Here is a 16,259-nt window from a genome sequence, read left to right on the forward strand (position 1 = left end):
ATAAAATTCTAGGCTGGAAATAATTTTCCCTCAGGAGTGGAACACATTTCTTCTTGGCCTTCATATTTCTAGTGTTGCTGTTGAGATGTCAGATGCTACTCCGATTCTGATACTTTGTACCTGTTTTTCAGGATCTTCTCTTTGTCCTAAAGTGTTAAAATTTCACAGGGATGAGGCTGGGTGTGGATGTATTTCCAGCCATTGTGGCCACACCTGGTGGGTTTTAGCTTCATTGACTTTAACGAGCTATTGGGTGGTCTCTTCCCATTTGTTTCTTTGTCTTTTTCTGGAACTCCTGCTCATCAGATGATGGATGTCCTGGGTTGGTCCTCTAAATCTCTTAGTATTTCTCTCCTGTTTTCTATCTCTTTGATTTACCATCAGGGATATTTTTCTCAACTTCATTTTCAAACCTTCTATTGATATTTTCATTTTTACTTCCTACTTTTAATTCTCTGAAGGTTCTTGTTTTTTTATATAAGATCTTTTCCTGGTTTCTTGTAGGTGATGGTCAGTTTTTAAAGCTTTCATCTCCCTGCATTATTTTCTTCCAAATTGTTGTTGTTTCTTTGTTGATGTGGCCTCTTCCTTTCCTGTGAGAGGTCTTCTTCAAATGTTGGCAATCTTGGCTCTCTGTTCCTATGTAAGCATAGGGTACTACAAAGCTGGTAGGAAGTTCTGTATGCAAACACAGGGCTTGTCCAACTCTGGGCTTCTCAGTGGGGTGATCTGGTGAGGCCATTTCATAGGTGAATCCCTGATGTCAGTCTCTGGGTCTTTCTCTTAAGCTGGCCAGATTCCCCAAAGAAGTCTCTTCTAATTCAGAGGGCAAAATCCTGTGGGGTTAATTCAACATTCAGTGTATCAGCTTTCACTCATTCTCCCTGTTTTGGGGGCACTTTTTCCACCTTGACTATTCTTGTTGTCCTAGTCCAGGAGATCCTTTGTTTTGTCATTTTCAAAGAATAAGTCTCCAGTCTTCTGTCAGAGTGGAGGAGGAGATATGGGGTCTCACAGCTTCCAAGTACGCTCAGCCCATCCTCTGGCTTTTAGCCCCATGAGTATCCCCACTTCCAGAGGGAACTGGTGCTGCCAATTCTCACACCTTGTGGGGATTCCACGTGCAAAGCGGATTACCTCTTAGCCCGTCCTGCTTTCTTGAGTCTACTGAGGCATTTCCACTCTTCCAAAGGCTTTTCGGCTTCTCAAAGGTTGTTATTGTTTCTCTTCTTCTGTTTCCCTTTTGTTTTTTGTTTGTTTGTTTAATCCCTTAGTTGTCACTTCGGTGGAGTTTCTGGAGAGAGTGGCGGCAAATGTGTGTATATCACCAGTTGTCTTTAGGTGGAAGTCCACTGAGTAATCTGATTAATTTTTAAAAGAAAAAAATAGAAGTAATGTTCTGCAGAGAAAGCTTCCTCTGTGTGCCTGACATGCATGCAGTCTAGGGCCTCCTGTAAATCGCTAAATTAAAAGGAAAATATACCTTTGTCAGTTCTCTTCAATATCTGAGCTGTGGGTTGGATCCTTGATTCCCATCACTGCCATCTTGGCCAGGGGCCCTGAGGAAGCCCTGTGCTCTTGAGCTGCTACTCCCAGCCCAAGAGTCTCAGAGAGGATCGCAGCCTCTCGCTTTAGCCCTCCACCCTGCTCACCTGTGGCTGAGTGCTGGGTAATAACAGAGAGGCTACAAATGGGAGAAGGAGAGACCCTAACCGGGGACAGAAGAGGAGGACCTGAAACTCTAAGAAGTCCACTCTTTCCCCTAGCCTGTGGCATAGCCATGGGATTGCCGCTCCAGCTGCCCTTTCTGACCTCTCCTTTTCCTGGTCTCCTTCACAACTCTGGAACAGAAGGGCAGAGCACATACTTCATTAGTCCACGAAGGATCGCCCAGCCTATGGGGTCAGGGACTAGAATTCTGCCAGGTCACCATTCTCAGGAGCCAAGTGGATGACCACATCCCTGCGAGGAGACAGTTTAATCTGCCTCCCATTTCCATCACTTTTTTGGAAAGGGAAAGAGAAAAAGAGAGGATTTTAAAGTTTTTAAAGCTAAGTGTTCCCAATGGGGTCAATTCTTAGTAGGGGCTTTACATGGGTGCTTCCAACTACCTACTTATGCACACGCACCCACCACACATGCACACACACACACACTCCCATCAATGCTTTTATAAAGGGCAAATGAGACCTGAATGAATATCACGTAAACCTGAAACAGAAAGAATCCTCAAGACTGGCATTGCCTAGTCTCAAGAGGGTGTTTGTGGGGTTGGGGGAGGACCCTTAGCTTGGCGGGAATGGGATGAAAGTCTGAATGAACTGACTGTATGTAGATAGGCCTCAGGATTGTCTGTGTGTTTGCTTTTTAAAGTACCACCTGGCTGTCCAGTATCTTAAGCTCCACACCCTAGGTATTTGTGAGCCATCTCTCTGGCACCTGAGATTACGGCTCCAGGGCCAAAGCTCACTTGATTTATTATTTTGATGATTCACACTAAACCTTCTTGACATTCCCTGCTTGGGCTCTGGAGTGTTAGCAAGAGCTCTCACTAACGGGAGCCTTCCTTTCCCTTTACCCTCCGGCTCCCTCCCGTATTTCAATTCGGTTTCCTATCACCCGATCTGCTGTGGAGCTCCAGGGCTCAGGAACTGGAGGAATTCCTGGGGTGCTGGGAAGCTGCTCAGGCCTGGCACTTATTTCGGCTTCTCCAACAAGGGCTGCAGGCTCCATCCTGCTCCAAGCTCAGGATGAGCTTCTTTCAGAGCCAACATCCTTTTCTGCATATGTGTCTTAATCCGTAATTTTCAGTAATGCTTTGCAGGCAGCTGCCTTTGTCCATAGGATCAGCTGCCGGAAATGCAGGAAACCACATAGGCCAGAGACAAAAAGACACTTGAGGTATTGTTTAGAGAACACATGTAAGATGTTAGAGACCACGACATTCTGCACCTGGGGCAACATCCACTGCAGATGGGTGTGTGCTTTGCAGTCCCTCGTGGACTTTCATGCTTTTACTTCTAAGAATCAAACTCCGAGTGCCCTTCTGCCAAGTCCCCTGCTGTAGACGATTCTCCTGCAAGGCCACGTGTATTACAACTTTACTGCCTCTGGAGCAGAGAGAAGACTTCACTAGCAAGGGTTTGCCCCAACTCAAGCCAAGGTCATCAACTGAGGTTTCCGTCAGAGCAGTTTTGGCCGCAGAGACCCTGCCTGCCTTCTCAAAGTAACCAGGAAACCCAAACCAGGGCGTATGCCCGACGAAGGCCAGACTCAGCCAGCCACTCACTCCCTCACTCGTTATTGTCCAAAGTAGCACTTTACCACCTCAACATTACTTCTACAGACACACATTCGCTCTGTTAGCTTTCACTCCCCCCGGGTGTGTTTTTTGAGGCTGGGCCCAGTAGCCCCATGACGGACTCAGAGAACTCACTGAGCCACAGGAAACTTTCCATTAACTGGGGTTTGAGCACCTTCTCAAATGGAGATTGTATCTTTATTAGTTTCCTATTTAAACCCAGGCTATAAACACCATGACCATGAACTGTTTCACTGTTCAGAATGTGTGAATGTTCTCAAAGCTGACCGTCTACAGTTGTGGGCTAGATCCGAGGTCACAAACTCTCGTGTGCTCTGAGACCTGAGGGGCGGTGAGGTGGGAGCAGCAGCAGTGTTAGGTGACGCCGCCTGCCTCTTGAGACTCTTTGGGGATAGTTTTCAGTTTTGCTTTTTTTGGTATTGATTCTTAGGGTCTTTCTGTCTAAGCTAACTTCTAAATAGGGATACTGGAAAGGCTTGGCGAAAAAGACCCCGAATGCTTTTCTGTCCATTTTGTCCCTGGTTAACTTGAGTGCCTTGAGCGAGTCTGTCTGATGATCAGGTTTCTGAAATGGCTGTTTCCCCGTTCCCTTCAGAGTCACAGTGAGGACCAGATATGTCTTCTTCAGAAAACACAAAATGAGAAACAAATATCAGGTCCTTCTCTGCGTTTAACTTAAGAGGAGGTTTGTTCAGTTACCCCGTGTACTAATTTATCTGTTGCTCTGTACTAAATCACCCCAAAACTGAGCAGTTTAGAACAGTAAACCTTTAGTATCTCCAAGTTTCTGGGAGTCAAGAATTCAGGAGTGACTCGGCTCGGTGGTCCTGGCTCACGGCCTTCCATGAAGGCTTGCAGGCATCTGAAAGCTTGACTGGGGCTGGAGGATCCACTTCCAAGAGGCTCACTCACATGGGTTTTGGCGGGAGGTTTCAGTTTCTTGACACGTGGGCCTCTCCATAGGGCTTCTTTAGTGTGCGTGACATGGCAGGTGGCTTCCCCCAGAGTGAGTGACCTAAGAGAAAGCCAGGCAGAAGCCATGATGGCTTTTATGACCTAGCCTTGGAAATTACCCATTGTCATGATATCGTATTGATTACACAGGTCAGCCCTATTCGTTATGGGAATGGACTACACAAAAGTGTGAAAACCAGGAAGTGAGGGTCATTGGGGACTCCCTTGGCAGTTGGTTAACACAAACCTGAACTACGTTGACAAATAACTAGGTGAATTAAAAGTGGTTATTAAATGCATGTTTGAACTTGGCATATTCTGTTTCCAAACACTTTCCCAAGCCCCGTTCACCTCTGTCTGAGCATCATCTGACAAACCCTAAGAAAATAATCAGAGTTAAATCTCCAGACCTTAGAGTCAGAGAGGGATGGGTACAAACCTGGCTCATTCACCTACTTCTTTGAGCCTATATCTCCTCATGTGCAAAAAGGACACAATACGCTCATTTCACAGACTTATTGTAGCCATTAATCAAAAGACCATAGGGCAATACTCAATCAACAGTAGGTATTTTTATTAATTATTATTGCTTTCACCATACAGTTCAGCTTGAGAAAGGAGCACAAGTGCATAGAGTTTGCAGTCTGGCACTCGCATAACAAGAAGTCTGGATATTGGCTAGTTCAGGTGTGATGAATGCAGTGACATCATCAAGTACCCGAGTTCTTTTCATCTTTCTTCTCTGCCATCCTTGATGTTTGGATTTTCTCCTTGATGAGATAACTGCTGCAACTTGGATCATCATGTCCTCACACAGCCTCATACAAAGGCTGGCTGACAGAACAAGTCCTTTCCTTATGCCCCTTTTTGCGGTGAAGAAAATCCTCCTATACCCCTTGAAGACTTTTCCTTAGATTTAATTGATCTGAGTTGTGTTCCATGCCCATTTCTAAGCCAATCATTGGCAAGGGGTAGGGCTTGCCAATAACTTGTTGGCTTAGATTAATCAGGGCTACTCCTTGGGGCTGGGAAAAGGCTTGGCTTCCTAGAAGCACGTGGCTATGTGATGCCTTAAAAAAATAATATGAAGGAAATATTATGATGGCTGTTGGGTGGGTCAGAAGTGTCTGTTGCAGGGTACCTGGAGATAAAATTTTGAATTTGCATGTCTGAAAATGTCTTTATTCTATCTGCACATTTGACAAGCAGTTTAGCTGGATATAGAATTCTAGACTGTAAATTATTTTTCCTTTGCATTATAAAGGCATTACTCTATTTCCTTTTTCTAGTGTTATTTTTGAGAAGTTCAATGCCATTCTGGTTCCTGGGTTTTGGTATGGGACCTGTTTTTCTTTCTGGAAGGGTTTTGGAGTTTCTATGTATTTGTGAGTTTCTGAAATTTCATGATTATGTCCTTGGTATAAGTCTTTTCTTATTCTTTGTGTTAGGCACCCAATCAGCCCTTCTGGTCTGAGAACCATCCCGGTAAGTTCTGGGAAATTTTCTTGTACTGTTTCTTTGAAAAAAATTTCCCCTGTATTATCTCTGTACTTTCTTCCTGGAATTCAGTTTGAGTGTTGGATTTCCTGTATTCTCTTCTCATTTTCTTATCCTTTTTTTTCTCCTATTTTCCATCTCTTTGTCTTTTGGTTCTTTTCTGAAAGATTTCTTCAACTTTGTCTTGACTCTCTTACTGAATTTATTTCTGCCATATTTAAAATTTTTAATTTCCAAAATCTCTTTCTTGTTCTCAATGTTTCTTTTTTAGTATATCCTTTTCTAATTCCATGGATGTAATACCTTTCCTCATCTCACCAAAGATTTTACTTGGAAGACTTATTTGTGTGTGTATGTGTGTTTCTTTAAAATTTTCTCTAATTCCTCCCAGTTACTTATTTTTCCATTTTGGTTTTTGTCTTTTGTTAGAAAGTTTTCCTTAAAGTATCTTTTGATACTTTGTCACTTTCTCATATTTAAGAGAAGAAAGCTCTTTTCCCCACATCACTATCTACCAATAAGGTAGACTGTAATATGAGAACAGAGATGCATGCCAAAGGCCTCACATTATGACATGGCGCCCTGGCTGAAATTAAGAGCAGTCATCGCTAATGTTTATTTAGTACATTTTATTTTATTTAACCCTCATACCTTGGTGGCATAAGTATTATTACTATCCTCACTTCACAGGTGAGGAAACTGAAGATCATAGGGTCATTTAGCCTGTCCTGGGACATACAGCCAGAGAGTGCTGAACCTGAGCTCTTAGCCACAATACCATGCTGCCTCTTAGTAGGTGAACTTGCCCTCAGCCTACCTCCTTTCTCTCTCTCTGGCCCACCTTTGGGTGGTGTTCTTGCTCCCTAATTCCTTGGCACCTCCTGTTTCCTTCACTACCTTCACTTTGTACTGATACCCATCCTATTATTTCTCAAAATCCTCTGCCTCCCTAAGTTTCTTCTCCTTTTCCCCACTCCCTTTCTCCTCCTCCAATCAAAATTTCAGTTCCTTCAATGGTACTATCTCAGTTTGGGTTCAGAAGATACACAAATCTATTGACAGAATTTAGAATGAAGCAGGAATGAATGATGAGGAAAGAGTTGGTCCCCCCACCGACTGCCACCACTCTAGTTCTTAGCATTATAGAAGAGACTATATTAGTTCTAATTAGGGGTGGAATCAACGTAGGTAACGTTTCTTGATCTGGCACTGCACTGTGGCACAATGCAGACAGTTGGTCCTGGTCATTGCCCCCCCAGGGATTAAAATTTTAGTTGAGGGGATAGTTTACCTAAAAAGCTAATTATAGTGCATCATAGTTTACTTGTGTGCACTCTTGGAGATACTAAACACCTTAAAGGGAGTGACCATTCGACATCATAAAGGCAACTTGACCTTCTAAGTACACTGAGATTCCAGAGGAGGGTGTGGACTCAGACAAGGCAGCGGGGCTGCAAGGGTTAGAAGCGCCCCCAGGATGCAGGAGGGGTGTGTGTGGAATCTAGACCAGGCATCTGATGGGTAAGTGTGGGGGGTTATGAGCGGTGACCTAGTCCTGCCCTTGCTCAGGGTACTAGAAGAAAAGGGGTCTGTGGCAGGGCCCCCCACTGCTGAAAGGCAGTGCTCCTTGAAGCCGGGGTGAGGAAGGTGCAGGAGGCAGCAGTTATGCCAGTTGCTCGCAGTGCTTAACCTTCTCGCTTCTCGCCAGCAGACAAAGCTGCAGGGGAAGAGGCCTTCTTCAGAGCATTGCTCTTCTGACCTTTTGGGTGTTTTTAAATGAAAGTGCTTTCTTATACTATGTTTGAAAAACCTGGAAGGAATAAGATAAATCAATGTCTTACGCTTTATCAGCTTCAAGTCTGGTCATTTTTCTTGAATGGAATTCCCCACAGTGTTTAAAGAGCTATAGGACAGCAGAGCCGTCAGCACAGGGAGCCAGTCTTCCAGACTTCAGGATGAACCAGCAGATCGACTTCTATTTAAGACAAACGACAAATCCGTTTCCAACTTATTTTGGCTTTCAAACCCGGGCACCGCGCAGCAGACTGAAAATGCCGCCTCTGGGAACCGGCCTTGCAGACCCTTGCTCCTGGAAGGGGTGAACCATTCTCCCCTCCCTCCCTCCCTCCCTCGGGCGGATACTCATACTCGTTGGGGCCACCCGGGTCCCCGTGGTCAGGAGGAACCGATTCCCGGGAACGCGAACTTGGACCCCCAAACCCGGCAGCCCAGGGCGCCGCAGAGACACTGAAGGGTCGCCAGGCCACAACCCCACGACCCGCGTCAAGCGCGCCTGGCCTGTGCTGCGGAGATGTTACCTGCGGGGTCTGCGACGGCGTCGGGAAGCAGGGCAGACCCGTTGCTCGCAGACCAGCCGGTTCCCCGGCAGGCCCGCCCCCTCGGGAGGCTGCAGGAGGGAGAGCGAGAGCGGGAGCGGAGGGCGCCGCGGCGCGGCCTCGACTTCCCCGGCCCCGCGGCCGCCCCGGGCTCATTTTCCACTCGGCTGCTTCCCGGCCGAGCTGTAAACCCAACCTGACGTGGGCTCATTAATTTGGCAGCGACTGAAGGCTGGGCCATGGCGGCGCACCCGGGAGGCCTTTGTGCGCCCAGGGTCAGGTCAGAGGGCAACCGAAACACGGCTGAACCCTGCACGCGGCTCCGAGCGCGCGCTCCCTCCGGCCCCGCGCCCGCCCGCGCGCCTTCCGGAGCCGGGGACGCGGTGACCCGGGCTCTGCGCCGCCCCCGGCCGCAGCTCGGAGCCGGTGCCCCGCCCGGCCTGGGCCCGACGATCCGAGGCCTCCCGCCGCGGAGATTCAGTCCCTGGGCGCAGGTCCGGCCCGGCCTCCCTGCGGGCCCGCGCCCCGCACCCCGCACCCCCCACCCCGCACCCGGCCGGCGGCGCCGGGCGGCCCGGAGGGCAGTGCTGGCCGCGGGCCTCGCTCCGGGTCGGGCCCCGCCCACGGGCCTGCGGCCTCTCTCGTGGGCGCTAGGGCTGGCTCTCGAGGACCTCGGCCGGGCGTCCCGTCCCGCGTGCCCGGGCTCCATGCTGTTCGCGCACGGGAGCTCGTCGGCGGGACGCTGGGCAGCCTGGTTGGCCGGTTCCCTGCTCGGCCGGCGCGGGGCGGGGGCGGGGACCGGAGCTGGCAGCGCGCTCGTCTCCTCTCTCTCGCCCCGTCGTCTGCACCGGCGGGTTCAGCCTTGGAAGCTGGGCGCCCGGCTCCCCAGTTCCCGGTTCTGTCCTTCACAAAGGCCTGAAACCGGCGGCGGGGAGCGGGACGTGGGTCTGCCTTTTACAAGTGGCTCCAGCTCAGATTGATTTTAGCAAGTTTCGCAAAAACAAAGCAGCCTCCTTCTGTGCCTTTAGGTGACTTCTGTGACATTTAGCAGCAAAGAAAACTATTTCCTCTGCCATTCAGAGCTAACCACGTGTAATTGGCCCAGAAGTCTGTTGTATTTCGGGGAACTGTTTGCGATATGCCATCTGTTTCCATCCCGCGGTTCAAACGAGTCTGTGTTTACCCTTCTGCCGGAGAAATTGGTTTACATGCGCAGCAATTTCGGTGCGACACCGAAATGTTCCCTTGAACTCACGCTACGGTCCGACGGGCTTTGTACTGCTAATAACCGTCCATTTCGTCTGTCAGGAGACATTCACACAGCCTCGAGGTCGGTCCCATAAAGGAAGTTAAGATAGAGGTTTATCATAACCATTTGAAAACCAGTTGGTCTCCGGAGATGGCCAGAGCCGCAGGCGCCCGGGTCAGGCGAGGTGGCCGAGCGGCCAGGGCGCGGTCGGGCGGCAGGCGCACAGCCCCCTGGCGTTCTGGCTCCCGTGGGGTGGGCGAGGCTGACCCTGAGCGGCCCCCGCAGCTCCTTCCTCCGCCCCGCAGACGCAGTTGCGTCCCTTTTCTCAGCTCCGCGATTCGTAGCTGGGAGCCCAGCTCCGCGAGCCACAGGTCACGAAAGCGCAGGGCAGCGGCGCGAGCCCGGGGCGGATGGGCCTCTGAGCGGCGAGTTCGCAGACTGAGGACGGATGGAGGCCTCAGGGGCCCCCTGGCCGTTTCGGGGCCGCAGGGAGCCGGTTCGCTGCACCCCGGGGAGGCACAGGTCTCCATGCCAGGGCTGGGGCCGCAGAAAGGGACCCGATCGCTGGAGCTTGAAGCGCCGGCGGACGCGGTGCCGGTGGGTGGCGGTCTCGGTTTGGCCTGTCGCGGGCTCCTGCCGAGGCCCGCGAGCGGGGGGCCGGGGCCGCGAGGTGGCTGCGTAGGGGGCTCCGCGGGCCCGGGAGTGTCGTTGGAGCCGCGCCCCGGGCGGTCCTGGGCTGAGTAATCGGAGAAATTGCTCTGAAATCGCGTCGGCTGCCCCGGCTGAAAGGCCCCGTAATCAGCCCCTGGCATGTGTGCAAATGCTGATTTTTCGGGTGTTACTTAATCCACGCCAGCGGTGGAAAGCCTCGGTTGGTGACAGGCCCACCTTCCGCCACCGGGCTTCTTCCGGTCTGGGCTGGGGAGCGGACCCTGAGCCCCCCGGGGCGGGTCGGTGGCCGGGTGAGGGTGCGCGTCTGATGTTGGGGCTTCTTTTTAGCCCAAGGATTGGCCACTGAGAGAAGATCGTGAAAACGAAGCTGTTGCCAGTCTTGTCTGTCGCCCTAATTGGGGCTCTTGTCCCAGTGTCCCGGGTAGAAAGGAGCCATTTCCTCTGCACCTCTTGCTAACTTGCTCTTTCAAGGGGAGGAAATGTTGGTAGAGGAGAGAGAACCGTGATGCTTTCTTTACACACAGTGCAGGATGTGACCAAGGCTGTCTTGGTGAAGGTGCTAGGGCAGCAATATTGAGTTGTGCCAGAAACAGTCAGAATCTTCTGCGGAAGGCCATCAGGTCAGCAAAGCACTCACAAAGGAGGAACCAGACTGTAGGCTTAGCGGTGAGAGAAGTGACCTTTGCTAGCTGTCAGGGTGGACGCCTTTTCCTGGGAGAATGCAGGACCAGAAGCTGTGCCCCACAGATAGAGGGTCCATCTTTTGCAAAGGTAGGAAGAGAGAAGCTCGTGCACACCCCCTCACGCTGGCCAGCCCCAAATTCCCTCCTCCGCCCTCCATGCCCTATTCCGTTTGACTCATGTAGATACTGGCACTGAGTGATTTTAAAAATCAAAATATTCAGGGGGAAAGAAAGTGAAAATTCCAACTACCCCACCCCTTAAAGCTCAGAAAGGAAAATAATCCATTGACTCATGACACTCCCCCTCCAAAGGAGTGAGAATTTAGATTTACAGAACTTCTTTGCTGTAGGTGCGAATCATAAAGGGCAATCTCTCTTTTCAGATCGGCGAGTATTTTATTTTGTGGGCTTTTCAGTACTTCCTACCAAGAACAAATCCGCAGAGGATGTGGAAGGACCACAGCTGGTTTTAGTCAGTTAGTGGAGGTGAACTGCAAGGTTTGCCCTGAAAAGCAATGACATTAAGATTCAGATTTTACTTTTTATTCACAGTCGGTGTAGCCACAAAGCTTGAGGAAAGAACAGGACTATCCCAGAGCCCCATGCTCACATATCCGGGGCAATAGTGAAAACAAGGCTTTAGTTTAATAGGATTTCTTAGGAGAGGCTGACTTTGCCTTATAAATTGTCACTTGTGATGTTTGTTTTCTTTTGTCCTTATCCATCCTGTACAACTGACCAAAACTTACACCGGAGAGACTCCTCACACAGTTTGTTTCTGAGAGACTGCTATTTGCTTAGCACTGTCCTAGCGATAATGAAGGGCAAGCAAGAAAGAGATGTTTCCTGCCCTCTTGGAGATTTGCTTGGGGAGAAAAGATTTAGAAAACTTGGTATATTCGTATCCATTAAGGAGTGGGAAGGGCCTTGATGGTGTTGCTAAGGGAGCAGAGTGAGGAAGGCACCGGCTTCTTGGCAGCATGGGTAGAGCATGAAGAACAGGCACAGGTCACGGGAATCTCTTCCGGGTCACCCACATGGTTGTCAGGGCTCATCAGAGAGCAAAATCGATGCCAGGCCTGGGAAGCCAGCAGCTAGGGGAGGCCTGGCTCAGCTTTGGGCTTCTCTTCCTGCCCCTTCTGCTCCTGCGGTGGGCACCAGGAAGCCACGGAAGGGCAAGTCTGGAAGGCATGGTGGGTGTCTGTGTGTATAAGGGTGCGCTGGGCGAGAGAAAGTCCAAACACACCGTCTGCTCATTCCCTCCCCCTGGTGAGGTTGGAGAGCCCCATTTTCTGGCTGTTGACCCAGAGCTACTTGCCTTGCTGTTTGCACCACTGTGATGCCCAAACGTAACCTCGGGAAAATAACTGGATTATGAGCTGAAGAATCATGTGGCTCTTTTTCCTGCTAGGATCTCAGCAGCTGTTCTAGGGCGAACATCGCCCAACAAGACTGGTACCATCACAGGAGGAATCTCAAGGTTTGATTGCCTGCGAGTGTTTTACAGACAGTACTTGAAATTTTGTACGTGATTAGAAAGAATAACGACGCTGCATTTCTAATCATTTTTGAGACCACTTTTACGTGATTGGTGTTTGGAAGCAAAATAATTCTTTCTGCTTGAGAAGAATGTTTGATTCTGTTACTCCACATGCATTTGGCAGACTTAAAAACAAATCTGGACACAGCTGCTATTTTGGCTCTACCTGCATCCCCCCCAAAACACACGCTTTCTTTGGTTTGAGTTTTCAGACCACACACACGCAGACCTGAGGGTTACAGAAGTGACAGAGTCTTATCAGTTCTATAGCTGACGGAAGGCCTGCTCTCTGACTGCCTGCCCCTTCACAGTATCGCACTGTGGGAAGATATTCCCCTCCCTTAATACTGTGGGATGTGCTGGGATGACTCTCTGTGCCCATCTGCTTTGCCGTTTAAAACATAGCTAGTTTAAGTCCAGGGGGTCTGAAGCCTGCTTTCTTCAGATATTGCACAAGGTCTCTAACCGTACTCATCTATAATGAGCCTGTGGCCTCAAATCTGCCCAGCCGAGGTGCCGGTGGGCCTGGGGCCCAGGCCGGGGTCAGCTGCCCCGCTGTTGGGGCAGTTCCACCATGGGGAGCCCTGCAGGTGAGATACAGCCGCACCCCTACATTCACCTCCCTGTCTCCCTCTCCCCATCAGAAGGCCAAAAGCCCTGCCTGCCCCTAAAATACCTGAAACAAAGTACACATTTTAAAACTTTTGTCAACCTGTGAACAGTTGAATTTTTGCCCGTTAATGAAATTGAGCACTCAACTTTCATTTCTTCCGTGTAGGTTCTTCCGTGTCTGTTCACTGAAACTTTGCCCACCACACAGAGCATATGGCGATCAACTTCTTCTCTTTTGGAAAACCACCTATGTGAGTTTTCAAGGATGACCAGGGAGACTAGGATTCAGTTTCTATACAGTCAGTGAAGCCCCAACTGGTAGAGGCCATGCTCCCGGCAGAGCAGTGGATGGGGAGAGGCAGGGAGAGGGCTGGGCAGATGATCCAGAAATTCTAGCTTCTGATGTTTTTAGCAGGTTCTGGCCATAATCGCTTCATCTGGTAGGTCTTCAGATTTGTTACAGATCATAGATGTTAGATGAGAAAGAACAGAAGGACTCCTTTATTTTTTTAAAGTAACTTAAAAAGAAAAAATTATCCTACAAGTAATGATTTTTGATTCTAGCAAAACAATGATTATACATTCATAAGACATAACATTATAATTATTCCTAATGCATATATGCTTATTTTTTTCTATCTGTATTTCTTCCATCTAGATACCTAGATAAAATATAAAATCAAAGTCGGCAGTTACCATTTATCATATTATTCATATATACTTATTTTTTTCCCTTAAAATGTACAGAATTTTTATTCTATGGGCTTTTTCTTAGGCATGAAACTCCTTTTAGATTCTGAAAAACACTTTCAGTGGTTTCTTTGGCTGAGTTAGCTTTGCCCATTTTACTAACTGCGCTTTTATGCATTTATTTATTTTTGTGATTTATAAAAATGTCCTCATCATTTTAATAGTCACCCCTGGGTGCATGGGCAATGGTTTAGAAAACTTCCAAAATATGGTAATATCACTGTAGCAAAACACCATTACAGCAACAAAAAACACAAACCCACTGAACACAAGCCCAGAACAACATTCCTCCAAGTATCTGGGGAAAATAAACCAAAAAGAGCTATCTTTCATCATGCCTGAAAGGTCAGCTAGCCAGGGCTCTCAGGAGGACGTGAGGAATGGGGAGGAGGCCCCTTATGGAAGCCCCTTTGCTTGCGGTTCCCTAGACGTGCACTCCAGAGCGGGGCGTGGAGACTGGTCTCATTCCAGGAGACGGATGGAAGGGATGAAGCGACACGGAGCCTGTGCCAGCTCACGTGGACATCTGACTGCACAGAGGAGTAGGCACATGTGGCCCAGTGAAGCTGGTAACCACCCTCGTCCAACAGGCTAAAGGCAGAGAGTTTTTTTAGTCATTGTTATTTGTAAAGGGCCGAAGGATAAATTGATGTGTAATGTTGCAGCATCGCAATACAGATATGGATTTTTGCCCCAGCTGTGATTTTTACTATCTTGGACAAGTCACATAGCTTTCCTTGAATCATGCATATTTTTCCCACTAAAATCAGAGACAACAATGGCTGCCTCACTGATATGATATGAGATATGATATGAGAATTAAATGAAATAACGTGTATGAAATCACTGATGTATGTTGAAAGTCCTCTATAATGCTCTATAAATGGCTACATTTCTAACTGGAGTTTTTCTGGAGTGTAAATTGTCAGAAAGAATTGCCTGGACTTGCTCTGTGTGCGCACAGCCTTTGCCAACTGTGACTCGGCTCTGAGCAAATGCCTGAAGTACCTGGGGAAGGGAAGATAGCCTGTTCCGGGGGTGGGGCCCCCCCATGTTGTACCCCATCTGCCAGCACGGGGCGTGCAGATAAAAACTTCATCACTGAGGAGGGCGACAGGGGTTCTGTCAGAGCCTGGAGTGAGAGAAGGTCTAAGGGGCAGGAGGAGAGGGTGGCGACGACGCGGGTGCGTTCAGTGGCCCTCTGCCAGCCGTGTGGCAAGGAGGATGGAGCACAGGGCCCTGGGGCTCGCCACCTTCCCTGGGCTCCTCTTCCCTGCGGCCCTGGCCTCCCTCTCAGGGCCTGAGGCCCGCACCTGCAGGACGGGGAGAGTGGCAGCACCTGCCCACGACACTGCAGTGAAGACTAACCGGGTGAGGGCTTGCCAAGGGCTTAGACCTGCGCTCGGTGTGCTGGGTACTGGGACTTTCGGGCAACGGAGACTTGGGCCAAAGCGCGTGACTGAGCGAGTTGCTTGAGTCTCCTTTACCACTTCCTGACTGGAGGAGCTTGGGAAGTTCCTGCGCCTCTGTGCCTCAGTTTCTTCACCTGTAAAACGGGGATGGTAATCATACCTCCTCCTAGGGTGGTGGTGGTTATGATTAAATGAGTTAGTAAATGTCAAACACTTAAAATAGTATCTGGCAGGTAGTACATATTTGCTGAGATTATTATTATTGCTGTTGTTTTATTATTGTTATTGAAGGCAAGCTGCCCCCTCCCCTCTCCCTCCAGCTCAATAAATGGAGGGGATCGCACAGCCAAGCTGAAAGAGAAGACTGTGCATCACCGGAGATCTCTCTCTGGCTCGCATCAGTACCACTGGTGATGCCGACGCCCTCCCGAGGGCAGTCTCCGTGGAGGGCCGCATTCACCCCTCCCGGCAGGGCAGCCCGTATCACACCCGGCTCCACCTAGACGTGGTCTCCGTTTTCCACTTGTGATTTGTCACCACCTTCAGCTCTTCCACTTGTGTTTTCCTCTTCCTTCTGGGTTCTTGAGTGTGACCAAGGGTTCTTCTGCATCTTGTAGACCCGCAGGGGCTCTTGCCCTCATGGGACCGGGGCTGGGACTGGTCTGGATCAGTAGGTGGGTGATAGATTCAGTAGACAGTGCTTGATTTCTGATTTTTACAAAACCAACAGGAAATGAAAAATGGAGCATCAGAAAAAATTAAATGCCCTGCTGGTTTTTAATTAATTCAATAATCTCATTCTTCATGCTACTGTAGACCCAGAATGATCCCACCGTTATTTTAAGAGATGGGGAACGCCTTGCCCAAACATTGCAGGACTCTAACACAGGAAACACTGCAGCATCCTCCCAACACCCCTTTCCTTTTGGGGGTGGACTTGAACTCTGCAGAGGAACGAGCGTCATTGGCATGCCTGCCTGATTAGCAGCCTGAGGCTCAGACAAGGGCCTCTGGCAGGCCTTCCTGATGGACGCAGCAGAGTGGGTTGGACATGCCATTTTAGACTAAGTGCTGAGTCTCTAAACTGAGTAGTTTAGCTCATACCCTCCACGTAGACTTGCTATTGACGTTTATTCACTGAGAGTGTTGCTGCCAACACAAGTTTTGAGTAGACTGTGGTATAAACAGATTTACTCTTTACACATTCTAATCAGCGCAGAAGGACTGTTTGT

The 16,259-nt window shown here is 49.3% G+C and overlaps 3 long non-coding RNA genes across 4 annotated transcripts in view; 2 read left to right on the forward strand and 1 right to left on the reverse strand.

The window, feature by feature from the left end:
- Positions 1-6,200: 6,200 nt before the first annotated feature.
- On the reverse strand, positions 6,201-8,450 carry LOC139075183 (uncharacterized). Its single transcript, XR_011525323.1, has 3 exons — positions 8,092-8,450; positions 7,615-7,748; positions 6,201-7,490 (listed from the first exon to the last, which is right to left on the reverse strand). It is a non-coding gene; the product is annotated as an uncharacterized lncRNA (long non-coding RNA).
- Positions 7,203-16,259, forward strand: part of LOC139075182 (uncharacterized) — a 56,754-nt gene continuing 47,697 nt past the window's right edge. The window contains exon 1 of one of the 2 annotated variants that reach the window (XR_011525321.1): positions 7,203-7,294. This is a non-coding gene — a long non-coding RNA (uncharacterized lncRNA). The remainder of the gene's footprint in view (positions 7,295-16,259) is intronic. The other variant, XR_011525322.1, reaches the window with a different exon arrangement.
- LOC139075184 (uncharacterized) lies at positions 12,984-14,514 on the forward strand. Its single transcript, XR_011525324.1, has 2 exons — positions 12,984-13,116; positions 14,044-14,514. It is a non-coding gene; the product is annotated as an uncharacterized lncRNA (long non-coding RNA).

Source organism: Equus przewalskii, chromosome 13, assembly GCF_037783145.1.
Source record: "Equus przewalskii isolate Varuska chromosome 13, EquPr2, whole genome shotgun sequence".
Lineage (NCBI taxonomy): Eukaryota > Metazoa > Chordata > Mammalia > Perissodactyla > Equidae > Equus > Equus przewalskii.